Raw genomic sequence first — 12,956 nt, 5'->3', positions numbered from 1 at the left:
GACAGAAACTCAGGGGCAGAAATTTAATGACAGAAACCCAGGGGCAGAAATGCCATGACAGAAAATGCGGGGGTAGAAAACGCAGAGGCAGAAACACGATGACAGAAATCCTGGGGCAGAAACACTGAGGCAGAAATGCCATGACCGAAACGCAATGACAGAAACGCTGAGACTGAAATACTGATGGCAGAAATGCAAAGACAGAACCCTGGGGCAGAAACGCTATGACGGAAATGCCGAGACAGAAAAATTGAGCCTGAACGCTGAGCCAGAAATGCTGGGGCAGAACACTATGACAGAAAACACCAGGACCGAATAAAGAAAAAATGCCATGACAGAAATCCTGGGTCAGAGATGCCATGACAGAAATCCTGAGCCAGAAACGCTATACAGAAATCCTACGGCAGAACCGCTATGACAGAAATGCCGAGACTGTACGCCGAGACAGAAATGCCGGGGCAGAAAGCTATGACAGAAAAGCTAGGTCAGAACGCTGAGACGGAAATGCTGAACGCTTATGACAGCAAGCTAGGGCAAAACTCTAAGAGAGAAATGCTGAATGCTATGACAGAAATGCTGGACAGAACGTTGAGCCAGAAATGCTGAATGCTATGACAGAAATGCTGAACCCCTGCGACAGAAATGCTGAACCCCTGCGACAGAAATGCTGAACCCTTACGACAGAAATGCTGAACCCTTACGACAGAAATGCTGAACCCCTACGACAGAAATGCTGAAATGCTACGACAGAAATGCTGGGCAGAACATTTGAGACAGAAATGCTGAATGCTACGCCAGAAATGCTGAGGCAGGAAACGCCATGACAGGAAAACAAGCGATGAGACTAAATGCCTAAACAGAAACGCTATGACAGAAAACCTGTGCTGAAACGCTATGACAGAAGTCCTGGGACCGAAATGCTGCGATATGAACACTTATGACTTATGACTGTGGATGCCCGGGAGGCATGCGGACCCCCCCCCACATGATGCCCCACGTGAATACCGGGAGGTGAGCGGTCGGGTGAGCGCCACCCCCGGCTATGAAAACTGGGAGACGTGCGGGCGTCCCCTCCACGGTGCACGGCGTGGTACCAGGGAGGTGTATTGGCGGGCGAGTGGCAAGTGGGTGGGTGGAGAATGGACGGATGTGCCCCCCCTTCCCCCGGCATGAGAGCCGGGAGACGTGGGCGGGCAGCACCCCCCCTGGACAGATGGGGCTGTGGGGAAAGTGGGTGGTTGGAGGATGGATGACCGGACAGAAGGCACAACCCCCCCTCCTCCCCCGCAGTGTGAGTGGCAGGAGAAGCGGGCGGGCAGCCCCCCCAGCACTGTCAGGAACAGAGGGACAGCGGTGGCCCCCCAACTATGCAGGATTGTGCCCAGCTGGATGGATAGATGCCCCCCCTTTGGGCGCCGGGAGAAGCCGGTGGGCAGACAGCACGCTGACCAAATGGAGCCGTAGGTGATGGCTGGACGTCCCCCTCCCGCCGTGAGAAGTGGGCGGCTCCCCACAGCTCTGGCAGGCACCTGGATGAAAGGGAAAAGAAGCAGGCGGCAGCTGCTATACAAGACGAACGCCCCCTCCCACGAGCGCCGGGAGAAGCGGGCGGGCAGCACCTGGCCAGCTGCAGCCAAAGGAGGGTGGATGGACGGCCCCCCTCCCTCCCCCGGCATGTTCACCGGGAGAAGCGGGCGGACCACACCTGATTTAGATGCTGCCGAAGGGAAGAAGGGTGGGTGGAGGATGGATGGACGGCCCCCCTCCCTCCCCTGGCATGATCGCCGAGAGAAGCGGGCGGGCGGCCCCGTGGCGCCATATGCAGAGAGGAACAGACGGCTGGCTGGACTTTCTGCCCCCCCAACACCCGGAAAAACGGGCTGGCGGCTCCCCCCTGCAGCAAGCTGGTAAGGGGAGAGAATGCTGGCCAGCGAGTGACTCCCTCATGGAGCTGTTTTTGAATGGGGAGAGGAGTGGCTGGTGGCGGCGGCCGAGCACCCCCCCCGAAATACCGGGATAAACAGGGACCCGTGAATATGGGTGCAGGAGGGTAGACAGGTGAACTCCCCAGTGAAGCACCGACAGAGGTACCGCCGCCATGTTGCAGCCGACCCGGAAGTGACGTGTAGGCCCCACCCCCTATTGAACCCAGAGACGCCGACGAGCCCTGGCCTGAAGGAGGAGGAGGCTTAAGTAGCCCTCTCAGCCTCCTCCCACAAATACAGGCTAGCCTCCAGCTAGCCTTTACACATATATACAGATCTATATATATATATATCTATATATCTATAGATATATGTCTATATATATATATATTCATGTGTGTTTGAGCTTCTGTATGGGGTGCACACCCTAATGCAATAGGCTGCACACACCTATGCATGTAGTTAGGGTGTAGGAGAGGAATTTGACACTTGCAGAAGAGGAAAGGTCTATGATATAAGCAGAGAGGGACTGTGCTAGAGAATTGACTCTTCCCGAAGAAGTGAAATTTGCTAGCAATGTTTAAAGGCACATTGCAAGGGAATAAACATGTTTATAAGGATAATAATCAATTGCTAAAAGGATGGCTGTTGTGTAAACTAAACAAGTTACTTGTAGGACACCACTAACATTGCTGTCTTGATAAGCAAATAGTATACTTCTTTATTAGGGATGAGCTCAGGGGCATTCGAATATGAGTCTGAATCTTCGTGAACTATCCCCTCAGGAAGCTGTCACTTTTGGATAGCCAATCATAAGCAGCAGAGGCATGCCCTGCAGCCACACCACTTGTATATGTGTGGCTGAAGGGCAGGAAATACCTCAGCCGCTTATGATTGACAGTCTGCAGTGCTAAATTCCAGGCAGAATAGTTCAGGTGGGTTCAGACTCCTGTTCAAACATTCCTGAGCCCATCCCTAATCTTTATTAGGATAGTATGCGTCTTCTCTTTTAGGCAGATATCACAGGAGGCACGAATTCTTGCTCAATATCACATCTTGCAATGTTTAGGTAGGATCACTCTTTAGTACAAATTTCATATTTACAGCATACAACTAAACAAACGATTCTTTGGAGCACACTTTCAGTTCATAGAATGAGCTGTGCTTGCCAGCGAAGTAAATTCACACTTCTTGGCATCCCCAAAGTAAAATGGTCAGATATGCTGCTAGTTCCTGCAAGTGAAAACTGATTAGCTCATTTACTTAAAAGTCCAGCATGTACCAAAAGCAAACTTCCTAAACTATCTAAAAAAAAAGAGACAGAAGGACACCCTTTAATATGAAATATATAGGTCAAGGACACACCCTTACTTTACTACTTCAGGAGTTCTCTAAACTCAGCTGAGCCCTCCCGATATGTACAACGTGGAGCCATACTTCCTCATCATCACTGTGCTGTGATTTGTGAATGACAAAGCAGAGTGAGAGGGATTGTGGCCCAACAATGGAACCAGTGTCAAATAAAGACTCTATCTTATCTTCTTTTATCTGTTCCAATCTGGAAATCTGGTTCCACGTCAAACATACCAGGAACTCTCAGCAGAGCTTAGAAAAAGAAAGACAGAACAGATATATGACCATGTCCATATTTGGTCAATGACAACAGCCAGTACTCCTTTTGTTTACATTCATCTCTAAGCCGAGGAATCTCTTGATTACCAACCGAATGGGGACAAGGATTCATCTATAGCTGTGGCAAAACCAAAATTATGTAGGCTATCAACTGTAGCACCCATGTCCTAAACAGGGCTGCTAGTAAATTTAGTTTCTCCTAATCTTGAGTTTAACTGTGAGTTCTCTCTTCTGTTAATAGGTGGCACTGTTACCTTTCTAATTATTATAATAGATTACAGTGAATTCAGGTTATGAGTGAATATGCTTTTCCCAGCCAATCAGCAGGAGTTTCTTTGGCCGCTGAGGCTGCTGGCATAGTCTATTTATTTGGAGAGAGTCAAGTGATCGGGGTTCTTTCCACTCGGGCTGCAGCCTGGGTGGATGCATGTGGAGCAGAAGCCGAGGTGTAGGCCTGAAACTTCGGGCCTAACCATGTGTATAGGGACTCAGCCTGAGGGGAGCCTGATCACTGCCAGGAGGCAAGGGAAAAAAGTTGGCAGAGGGTCAACCACTCTTGTTGCCGTAGGCAGGGATAAAGGGATGGAGTTCTGAAGGAGTACCAGAGGAGATTCTTCCACAGCCGGGGACGGTAAAGTAGCTGGGAAAGCTTCAGGAGAGAACTCATCCAAGAAGTACAGCGGGTAGCTGGGAGTAAAGCTTGAAGAGAAGTACAGCGAGTAGCTGTGAGTTAAGCTTGAGGGATCCAGCGTGTAGCTGTGAGTCGGAGGAACCCAGCGGGTAGCTGTGGGTGAAGCTTGAAGAATACAGCGGGTAGCTGTGAGTAAGCTTGAAGATTACTGCAGTTAGCTGTGAGCTAAGCTTGAGGATTTACAGTGGGATACTGTGAGTAAAGTTGTTGCTATAGGAGACAGCAGTTGCTACAAAATACAGATTGCTGCATTCAGCTTAAAGGTACTTTTTCTGTATTGCTGTCTGCTTAGTTCTATTTTTGGCTGCCTATTTGCCTAAGGGTATCCTGTGCCCCACCCCTCTCTCCCACCACTCCTGTTAAGAGAAATAAAACTCTCTTTGTTCATTTTTAAAAGTGACTGGTGTCCTTCTTTCCACCTTGCACTACACCCACTATGCCTAGTAACCTGCACCCTGAGGAAGAATGTTAGCCCTCCCTGACTCTGGAGGTCTCCACCAGACCTCTGGAGGTCATTGAGAGTGCTAAACAACAATAGATACCATCCGTGTTAACTTTCCTCAGTTTTAGGGGTTATTCCATTCGTCCAAATTATGCTATGCAACTAAATCCCAAAGAGGTGGAAGGGTGAAGGTGATAGGAAATGAATGCAACACAAACATCAGGACATATCAAAAATACTGTATTTTTATTATAAATCTCAAAGTAAAAAAAAAAACTTAATTCATTTTTTTTTTATTAGAGTCACTGCCCTGCTACCTCTATTACACTGTGCTTGTGTACCTAGCACCTCAATCACCATGTGAAAACAATTAAAGTGGTTGTAAAGGTAAAACGTTTTTCTTTAGCTTATGCATCCTCTGAATTAAGGTAAATTAAGGTACCTTAATGTATTCTCTGCATTAAGGTAAAAACCTTCCAATAACAACACTCCCCAGCCCCCCCAAACTATTACATTAGTCCTGTATTGATCCAGCTCTAGTTTCAGTTCTTCTCTCCCCTCTCCATACTCTCATAAGCTTGGCTGATAGCAGCGGGAGCCATTGGCTTCTGCTGCTGTCAGTCAAATCATATGTGGAGGAAGCGTTGGCTGGGCCCATCCATGCTGTGTGTGTCTATGGATGCATACAGCCCGCCTCCACAAGTGTCTCCATAGCAAGCAACTTGCTATGGGTGCACTCAGAGAAGCAAAGGAGTGGGCAGTACTGGCAGGGGACCCAGAAGAAGAGTTTAGGGGTCACTCTATTATTGCACAGACCAGGTAAGTATAACATGTTTATTATTTAAATAAAAAACAGCCTTTACATTCACTTTAAATTGGTATTAAACCCAAAACCAAAATTATAGTAAATAGCAGCTTACCAATCATTAGATGTAGTGGCTGCATTAGTTTTCTTTCTTTGGCTTTTTTCCCTCTATTTTCACCTGGTGATCTGGCCAGTAACACACCACCTGTATTAGCAAGACACATCTCTGAATGAATGAGCACAGCAGACAGCAGCACAGAAAGTCTGGAGCGTGGGTAGTGTTAAATGTATTAGCAGATACTCCAGCTTACACTTTATAAGCAGTTATAGCAACAGTTTTGTTTTCCCATTTGGATAAAGCTTTTGCATATGTAGCACCCTGGAGTTTAGGCAGGGTGGCTGATCACAAATTTACTTGCCAGGAATAATTATCCTGGTTGATTGTTAGAGATCTATTGATTTCGCCCTAAGTTTGGCCTTGTTGCATTTTTCTCTTCTACCACTAGTACTTTGTGGTACTTAATATGAGAAAGGCAACGCAAGGTCAGGTTATGGGTATATGGGGTGTCTCTGCCAATAGGCAGGGGTTTTCTTGAATCCCTTGGCCTGCTGGGAGAGCCCATATATTTGGGTGGAATCAGGTGATCTGTGTTCTGTGCCACCTGGACAGCTGTCTGGGTGGACGTGTGTTGTACTGCCCGGGCTGCTAGGCCAGAAATGGGGCCTATGCCAGACACATCTGGCTGCTAGGCTGTCTGAGGGTCTATCCAGAAGCAAGAGAGCAGCACAGGGTTGGGACTGCAGCTTGCAGTCCAACCAAAAGTGACAATTCTGCCAGCCCGAGAACCTGCCGTGGTCGGAGGTAGAAGGGAAGCTGTTGCCAGTAAGGGACTCTCCGCCTAATTACCAGGGACCAGTGGCGTTTCTAGGGGGTGGCTTTTGGGGCTATAGCCCGGATTCTGGGGCCCATAGCCCCGAGTCTTTGCAGGGGTCCCCAAGGGGAGGGGAGGCTCTCTGGGGACCCTGATGTAAGTGGGGGGCTCTCTGGGGACCCTGATGCAGGGTGGAGGCTCTCTGGGGACCCTGATGCAAGGGGGAGGCTCTCTGGGGACCCTGATTTAAGGGGGAGGCTCTCTGGGGACCCTGATTTAAGGGGGAGGCTCTCTGGGGACCCTAATGTAAATGGGGGGCTCTCTGGGGACCCTGATGCAAGGGAGAGGCTTTCTGGGGACCCTGATGCAAGGGGGAGGATCTCTGAGGACCCTGATGCAAGGGGGAGGCTCTCTGGGGACCCTGATGCAAGGGAGAGGCTCTCTGGGGACTCTGATGTAAGGAGGGGCTCTCTGGGGTCCCTGATGTAAGGGGGGCTCTCTGGGGACCCTGATGTAAGTGGGGGGCTCTCTGGGGAGATATATATATACACACACATGTATATTACTGTATATACATGTGTATGCCCACCCAAGCATATGACTTTCTTTACTACGCTGCTATGGGCTCTAGCCCCAGATCTTTTGTAGACCTAGCAACGCCCCTGCCAAAGACCACAGTGAGTAACTGAAGCAAGTACCGGAGCATCATTCTCACCAACCGGGGACAGTGAAGAATCAGGAAATTTCAGTGGGAATCAAGCCAGGAACCCAGCCGGGGAGGTGACGCTTGCAGAGCAGCCTTGTGTGTCAAGCCAGGGACCGAGCAGGCCAGCGTGGGTGAAGCTTGAGAGGTATCTTGAGTGCCAAGCTAGGGATTTCATTGGCAGTAAATCAGTGGGTCTAGTGAGAGACCGGGAGCTCAGTGGGCTGAATAACAACAAGGAGAGATTGTAGTGAAAGAACTGTTACATTTGTGTTAGGAACTGTTAAAGACTGTTGCCATAGGAGACAGCATTCCTGCACATGCAGATGTGGCATCTTGCTGGATGCCTTTCCCTGCATGGCTGTCCTCCTACTGAAGTCTCGGAGTCTGCCATTTAATCTTGCAACTACCTATGGGTATCCTTGCCCTCTCTCCCCCAAAAAGTCTGTTAAGAGAAATAAACTTTCTTTTGCATCCAAGAAGTGCCTGGTGCCCAATGACTTTAACTACTCTGCACCCACCATGCCTCACAACCCACTAAATACAGAAGGATGTCAGCTATCCCTGGCCCTGGAGGTTCTCATTGGATCAAAGGAGGCCTGGGACCTTGCTACACATAAATAAAAGCTGATCATTTGAATCACCCCTGCCAGTGTTGAGTGATTTGTCTCATCCATGTAAACTGATACATTCTTATGGAGAGCTCGTGGTTTCGAAAAACAGTAGGCTTGCTGGCTGGATCATCAGATGAAAATAGAAGAAAGCCTAAAAAAAAGAATGAATGCAGCCATCACATCTAAGAATTGGTAAACTTATTGGAAGGAAGTACTGGACACGATTTCAGAAGTATTTATGATACCTCTTGAGAGAACTCCAATGATCTGTTTACTGGGGGGAATAGACGAAGAGTTAGCACCCCCACCAACACGTATAGCGCTTATTCGTTTATTATACACAGCGAGAAGACTGATTGCCCAGTGGTGGATCACCCCGCGAGTTCCCACCAGGAGGCAATGGATAGACAGCGTAAACAGGCTCCTAATAAGAGAAAAAGCTACTTACCAACATAGGAAGGCCCCACAAAAGTTCCTTTCAATATGGCAGGTATGGTTAGACGTTCCTGGTTTTGGCCCCACACCAATTAATTGAAGATAGGTTACTCTTGGGTTGATGTAGACTCGATTACTGTAGGGAAACTGTACACATGCAAAGCAGCGGGAAATATAAGAAGGGACATTCCCTGTGGGATATATGGTAGTATATGTGATATGGTACTGTATGGCAAGGTTTTGCTCTGTTCTGTTTCTATCGCTCCTTCTTTTTCTCTCCTTTCTTCTCTTTCTTCTCCTCTTTCTCTTCTATTTTACTTTCTCTTCCACCGATGAATATTACATTGAATTAAACATAACGGATTTAAAACATGGCTGACGGAATTATATTGTAATAGAGTTGATTTCAATGCTACTGTTAAATGAACGACATGTTTTCTATTTTTTATACTTTAAGGTGAGCAGAGATCACTAGAGATTTCAGCATATAAGGGTAACATTATTATAGTTGGTACTTGCTCAAATTGTACTTCATTTTGATATATACTCCTTGTGAACTACATTACATGTTAGATTTATTATTGTTAAAAGATAATGGTATGATAGGTTATATTCCTGATAGAATGCAACCGGAACCGTCTTATAATAATTTTAGGTAGCTGATAAATGTTTCCATTAAACACTATGAGAGAACTTCGAGATATGTACATGCCATGTACTTTTACCTGTATGCTATATGTATGCTTTTCTTATGCACAATAAAAACCTTTCTGATTAAAAAAAAGAATTGGTAAACTGCAATATAATAAATGTTTGGGTTTAATACTACTTAAGCAAATCTAAAAATGACTTTGGCGGTAGGTGGGATACAGTCATTAATGCATATATAATTACCTGATTTTGCCTTGAGGTAAAATCCCCAACTAGCTTAGTAGTGAGTGTACAGCTTGTATAACAACATAAATTTGCTGTCCCCTCAAAACAACTCAACACACAGCCTATAAATAGCGCTTGTAAAGCTCCTGAAAAAAGCCTCAGCTGCAAACCCAGTGTGAAAGCATGAGTGCTTTCACACTGGGGTGCTGCGCTGGCAGGGCATCACCAAAAGTCCTGCCAGCAGCTTCTTTGCAGCGGTGGAGGAGCGGTGAATACGCCGATCCTCCATCGATCCTCCCCATTGAAAACAATGGGGCAGCGCTGCTAAACCGCCGGCAAAGCTCAGCTGCAGCAACGTTTTGTGGGCAGATTTAACCCCTTTTTGGCCACTAGCGGGGGGTTAAAACAGCCCCGCTAGCGGCAGAATAGCGCGGCTAAAACGTCGGTAAAGCGGCGCTAAATATAGCGCCGCTTTACCGCTGATGCCCGGGGCAGCTCAGTGTGAAAGGGGTCTTAATGTCTAAACCGCTGGCAACAAAAGATAGTACACCCCTAAGTGAAAATGTCCAAATTGGGCCCAATTAGCCATTTTCCCTCCTGGGTGTCATGTGACTCGTTAGTGTTACAAATTCTCAGGTGTGAATGGGGAGCAGGTGTGTTAAATTTGGTGTTATCGCTCTCACTCTCTCATAGAACTTTCTGAGGATTTGAAAAAAAGAATTGTTGCTCTACATAAAGATGACCTAGGCTATAAAAAGATTGCCAAGACCCTGAAACTGAGCTGCAGCGTGGTGGCCAAGACCATACAGTGGTTTAACAGGACAGGTTCCAGTCAGAACAGGCCTCGTCATGATCGACCAAAGAGGTTGAGTGCACATGCTCACCATCATATCCATAGGTTGTCTTTGGGAAATAGACGTATGAGTGTTGCCAGCATTGCTGCAGAGGTTGAAGGGGTGGGGGGTCAGCCTGCCAGTGCTCAGACCATACGCCATACACTGCACCAAATTGTTCCGCAATTGCTGTCACCCCTGAAGGAAGACTCTTCTAAAGATGATGCACAAGAAGTCCACAAATGGTTTGCTGAAAACAAGCAGACTAAGGACATGGATTACTAGAACCATGTCCTGTGGTCTGATGAGACCAAGATAAACTTATTTGGTTCAGATGGTGTCAAGCGTGTGTGGCGGCAACCAGGTAAGGAGTACAAAGACAAGTGTGTCTTGCCTACAGTCAAGCATGGTGGTGGGAGTGTCGAAGTCTGGGGTTGCATGAGTGCTGCTGGCTCTGGGGAACTACAGTTCATTAAGGGAACCATAAATGCCAACATGTACTGTGACATACTGAAGCAGAGCACGATCCCTTCCCTTCGGAGACTGGGCTGCAGGGCAGTATTCCAACATAACGACCTCAAACACACCTCCAAGACGACCACTGTCTTGTTAAAGAAGCTGAGGGTAAAGGTGATGGACTGGCCAAGCATGTCTCCAGACCTAAACCCTATTGAGCATCTGTGGGGCATCCTCAAACGGAAGGTGGAGGTGTGCAAGGTCTCTAACATCCACCAGCTCTGTGATGTCATCATGGAGGAGTGGAAGAGGACTCCAGTGACAACTTGTGAAGCTCTGGTGAACTCCATGCCCAAGAGGGTTAAGGCAGTGCTGGAAAATAATGGTGGCCACACAAAATATTGACACTTTGGGCCCAACTTGGACATTTTCACTTACATATATATAAATAAAACATACATCCCTTACTATTTATAAAATTTCTCCAATACTCGTGCAGGTGACACATAACTCGTTCATGTGGAATATCATATAACTAGATTAAAAAAATCTCAAACTCTCAAACAAAATGCATTAGAATTGGGATTGCTGATATAATTATATAATTGCATATAAACACCATTGTAGACACCCCATAGAGTGTCTTTACATTTAAACTAAGGTTATCCCTGGTCAACACCTGATCAAGTGCAATCTCAATTTTTGTGCAGCCAAGATCCATCCAACTCCACAGGCAACTGAATCTTATTTTGTTCAAAATGTATCCAACCTGGATGTGTAAGATATTCTGGTCCACAATCATAATAAACTTAATACATATTGTACTGTAGGAGTGATGACATAAGTTATAGAACAAATGCATCATTGGTTGCAAGAATGTTGATAGCTGCCAGTGTCCTAGCAATGAATGGACCCTGAGTGAGGCTCAGTTGGCTACATTGACTTTGATTCAGTGCGCATTAACATTTGCAATTTGCTTGCTTTTTGTAAAGTTTCAAGCCAACGCACAATTACCCATGCTTAGATCTAAAACATCTGATTCTGCAAAACAGGTTGCTCATTCAGCTCAATGCAGAGCAGTTCTACCCAAACAGCTCCCTCTAGGGATGAACATGAATAGTTTGGGTACAATAAAGTTCGATACAATTACAGAGCCAGAGCCATGCTGCTGTTAACTGGATTTATCCCCAGTAAAAGTTACTTATCATACAGGTTTTTCTTTCATGAAATGCAAGGAAAAATATGGTTGTGTAATGTTTAGTGAAAGTGCAGGTACACTTTAAAGTAATTGTAAGGGGATGTTATACTTACCTGCTCTGTGCAATTGCTTTGCACAGAGCAGCCCTGATCCTCCTCTTCTGGAGTCCCCTGCTGGTGCTCCTGGCTCCTCCCCCCTGCTTTTGCGGGCTCGATTCCAAGCCGAGCTCTGTATGTCTATTGTTACACACAGCGTGGCTCAGCCCCAACTCCTGCTCTCTTCTCACAGGCTATGATTAACAGCAGCAGGAGCCAATGGCTCCTGCTGCTGCCTTCATGGCCAGTGAGGAGAGAGATAGTGTAGAGAGCCGCTGGATCGAGATTAGGCTCAGGTAAGTATAAGGGGAGCTGGAGGGGAGCTGGGGAGGAGCTGCACACAGAAGGTTTTTACCTTAACGCATGGAATGCATTAAGGTAAAAATCCTTCTACCTTTACAACCATTTTAAATTCCAAAGATTACAACACAATGCATGATACTGATAAAACTTGCTTATGCCATAACCTAGATCAATTCTTTATATATTTAAAGTCCCTACTTTTTCTGGTGTATATTATTTTTGACACACAAATGTGTACTATTCACTGTTTGCCAATAAGTGCATGTATTATCCAGTACTTTGCTGGTCTAGCGACCTGCCACAAATGGACAAGGTTTTAATAGATTTGTTTGTTTCGGTTAATAACAGAGCGCCACAATAAAAGGGTGGATGAAATCAACACCCATGAAAAGTTTTAATGATGACAGACTAACTGTAATCATTCACTGTCTAACTTGACACTATCTTTTAATTTGCATTGTAAAATGGGTGGGGTGAGATTCTTTAATACTTTCACATTGCCCTGAGCAGTCCTTCATTACCACATATGCTTAAATTAAATAGAAGTGCTTAGAACAAAACATATTTACAGTTCACAATTAAAAACATTTTAATTACATAAATTAATTGTATTAATTAATATTAATCTTACTACTGTACTCCCTTCACAAATAGTCCCCCTTAAAATAAAATAAGTTCTGTCCCATAATAATAATAATACCAATAATAATACTGATTCATAAAAGGGGAAAAGCAGGTTGCGCACTTATTGATGGTGTGTTGCTTAACATGAACCTTTCCTGTTCCGTTTTTTAGTTCAGTTCAGTCACGTTTTTTTTTTGTAAAAAAAATGGATCAAAAATGTATATGGATGTCAATGTTTACATCAGTTTTCATGTCTGCTAACATCCATTTTTTACAAAAAAAAAATGACTGAACTGAACTTCAAACACTATATATAGCTAGTTGCTAAGGAGGGGACCGGGAAGCTGGCCACCGCATCCTTAACAACCGAAGAGTCATCAGCTGTCAGCGGGGCTCAGCCGAATGTAAAAAAAAAAAAAGCCAGCAAAAAGATAAATAAATAAAAATGGCAA

This window comes from Aquarana catesbeiana, linkage group LG02, assembly GCF_042186555.1.
Source record: "Aquarana catesbeiana isolate 2022-GZ linkage group LG02, ASM4218655v1, whole genome shotgun sequence".
In the NCBI taxonomy this organism is placed as follows: domain Eukaryota; kingdom Metazoa; phylum Chordata; class Amphibia; order Anura; family Ranidae; genus Aquarana; species Aquarana catesbeiana.
This window is presented reverse-complemented; position numbering follows the sequence as displayed.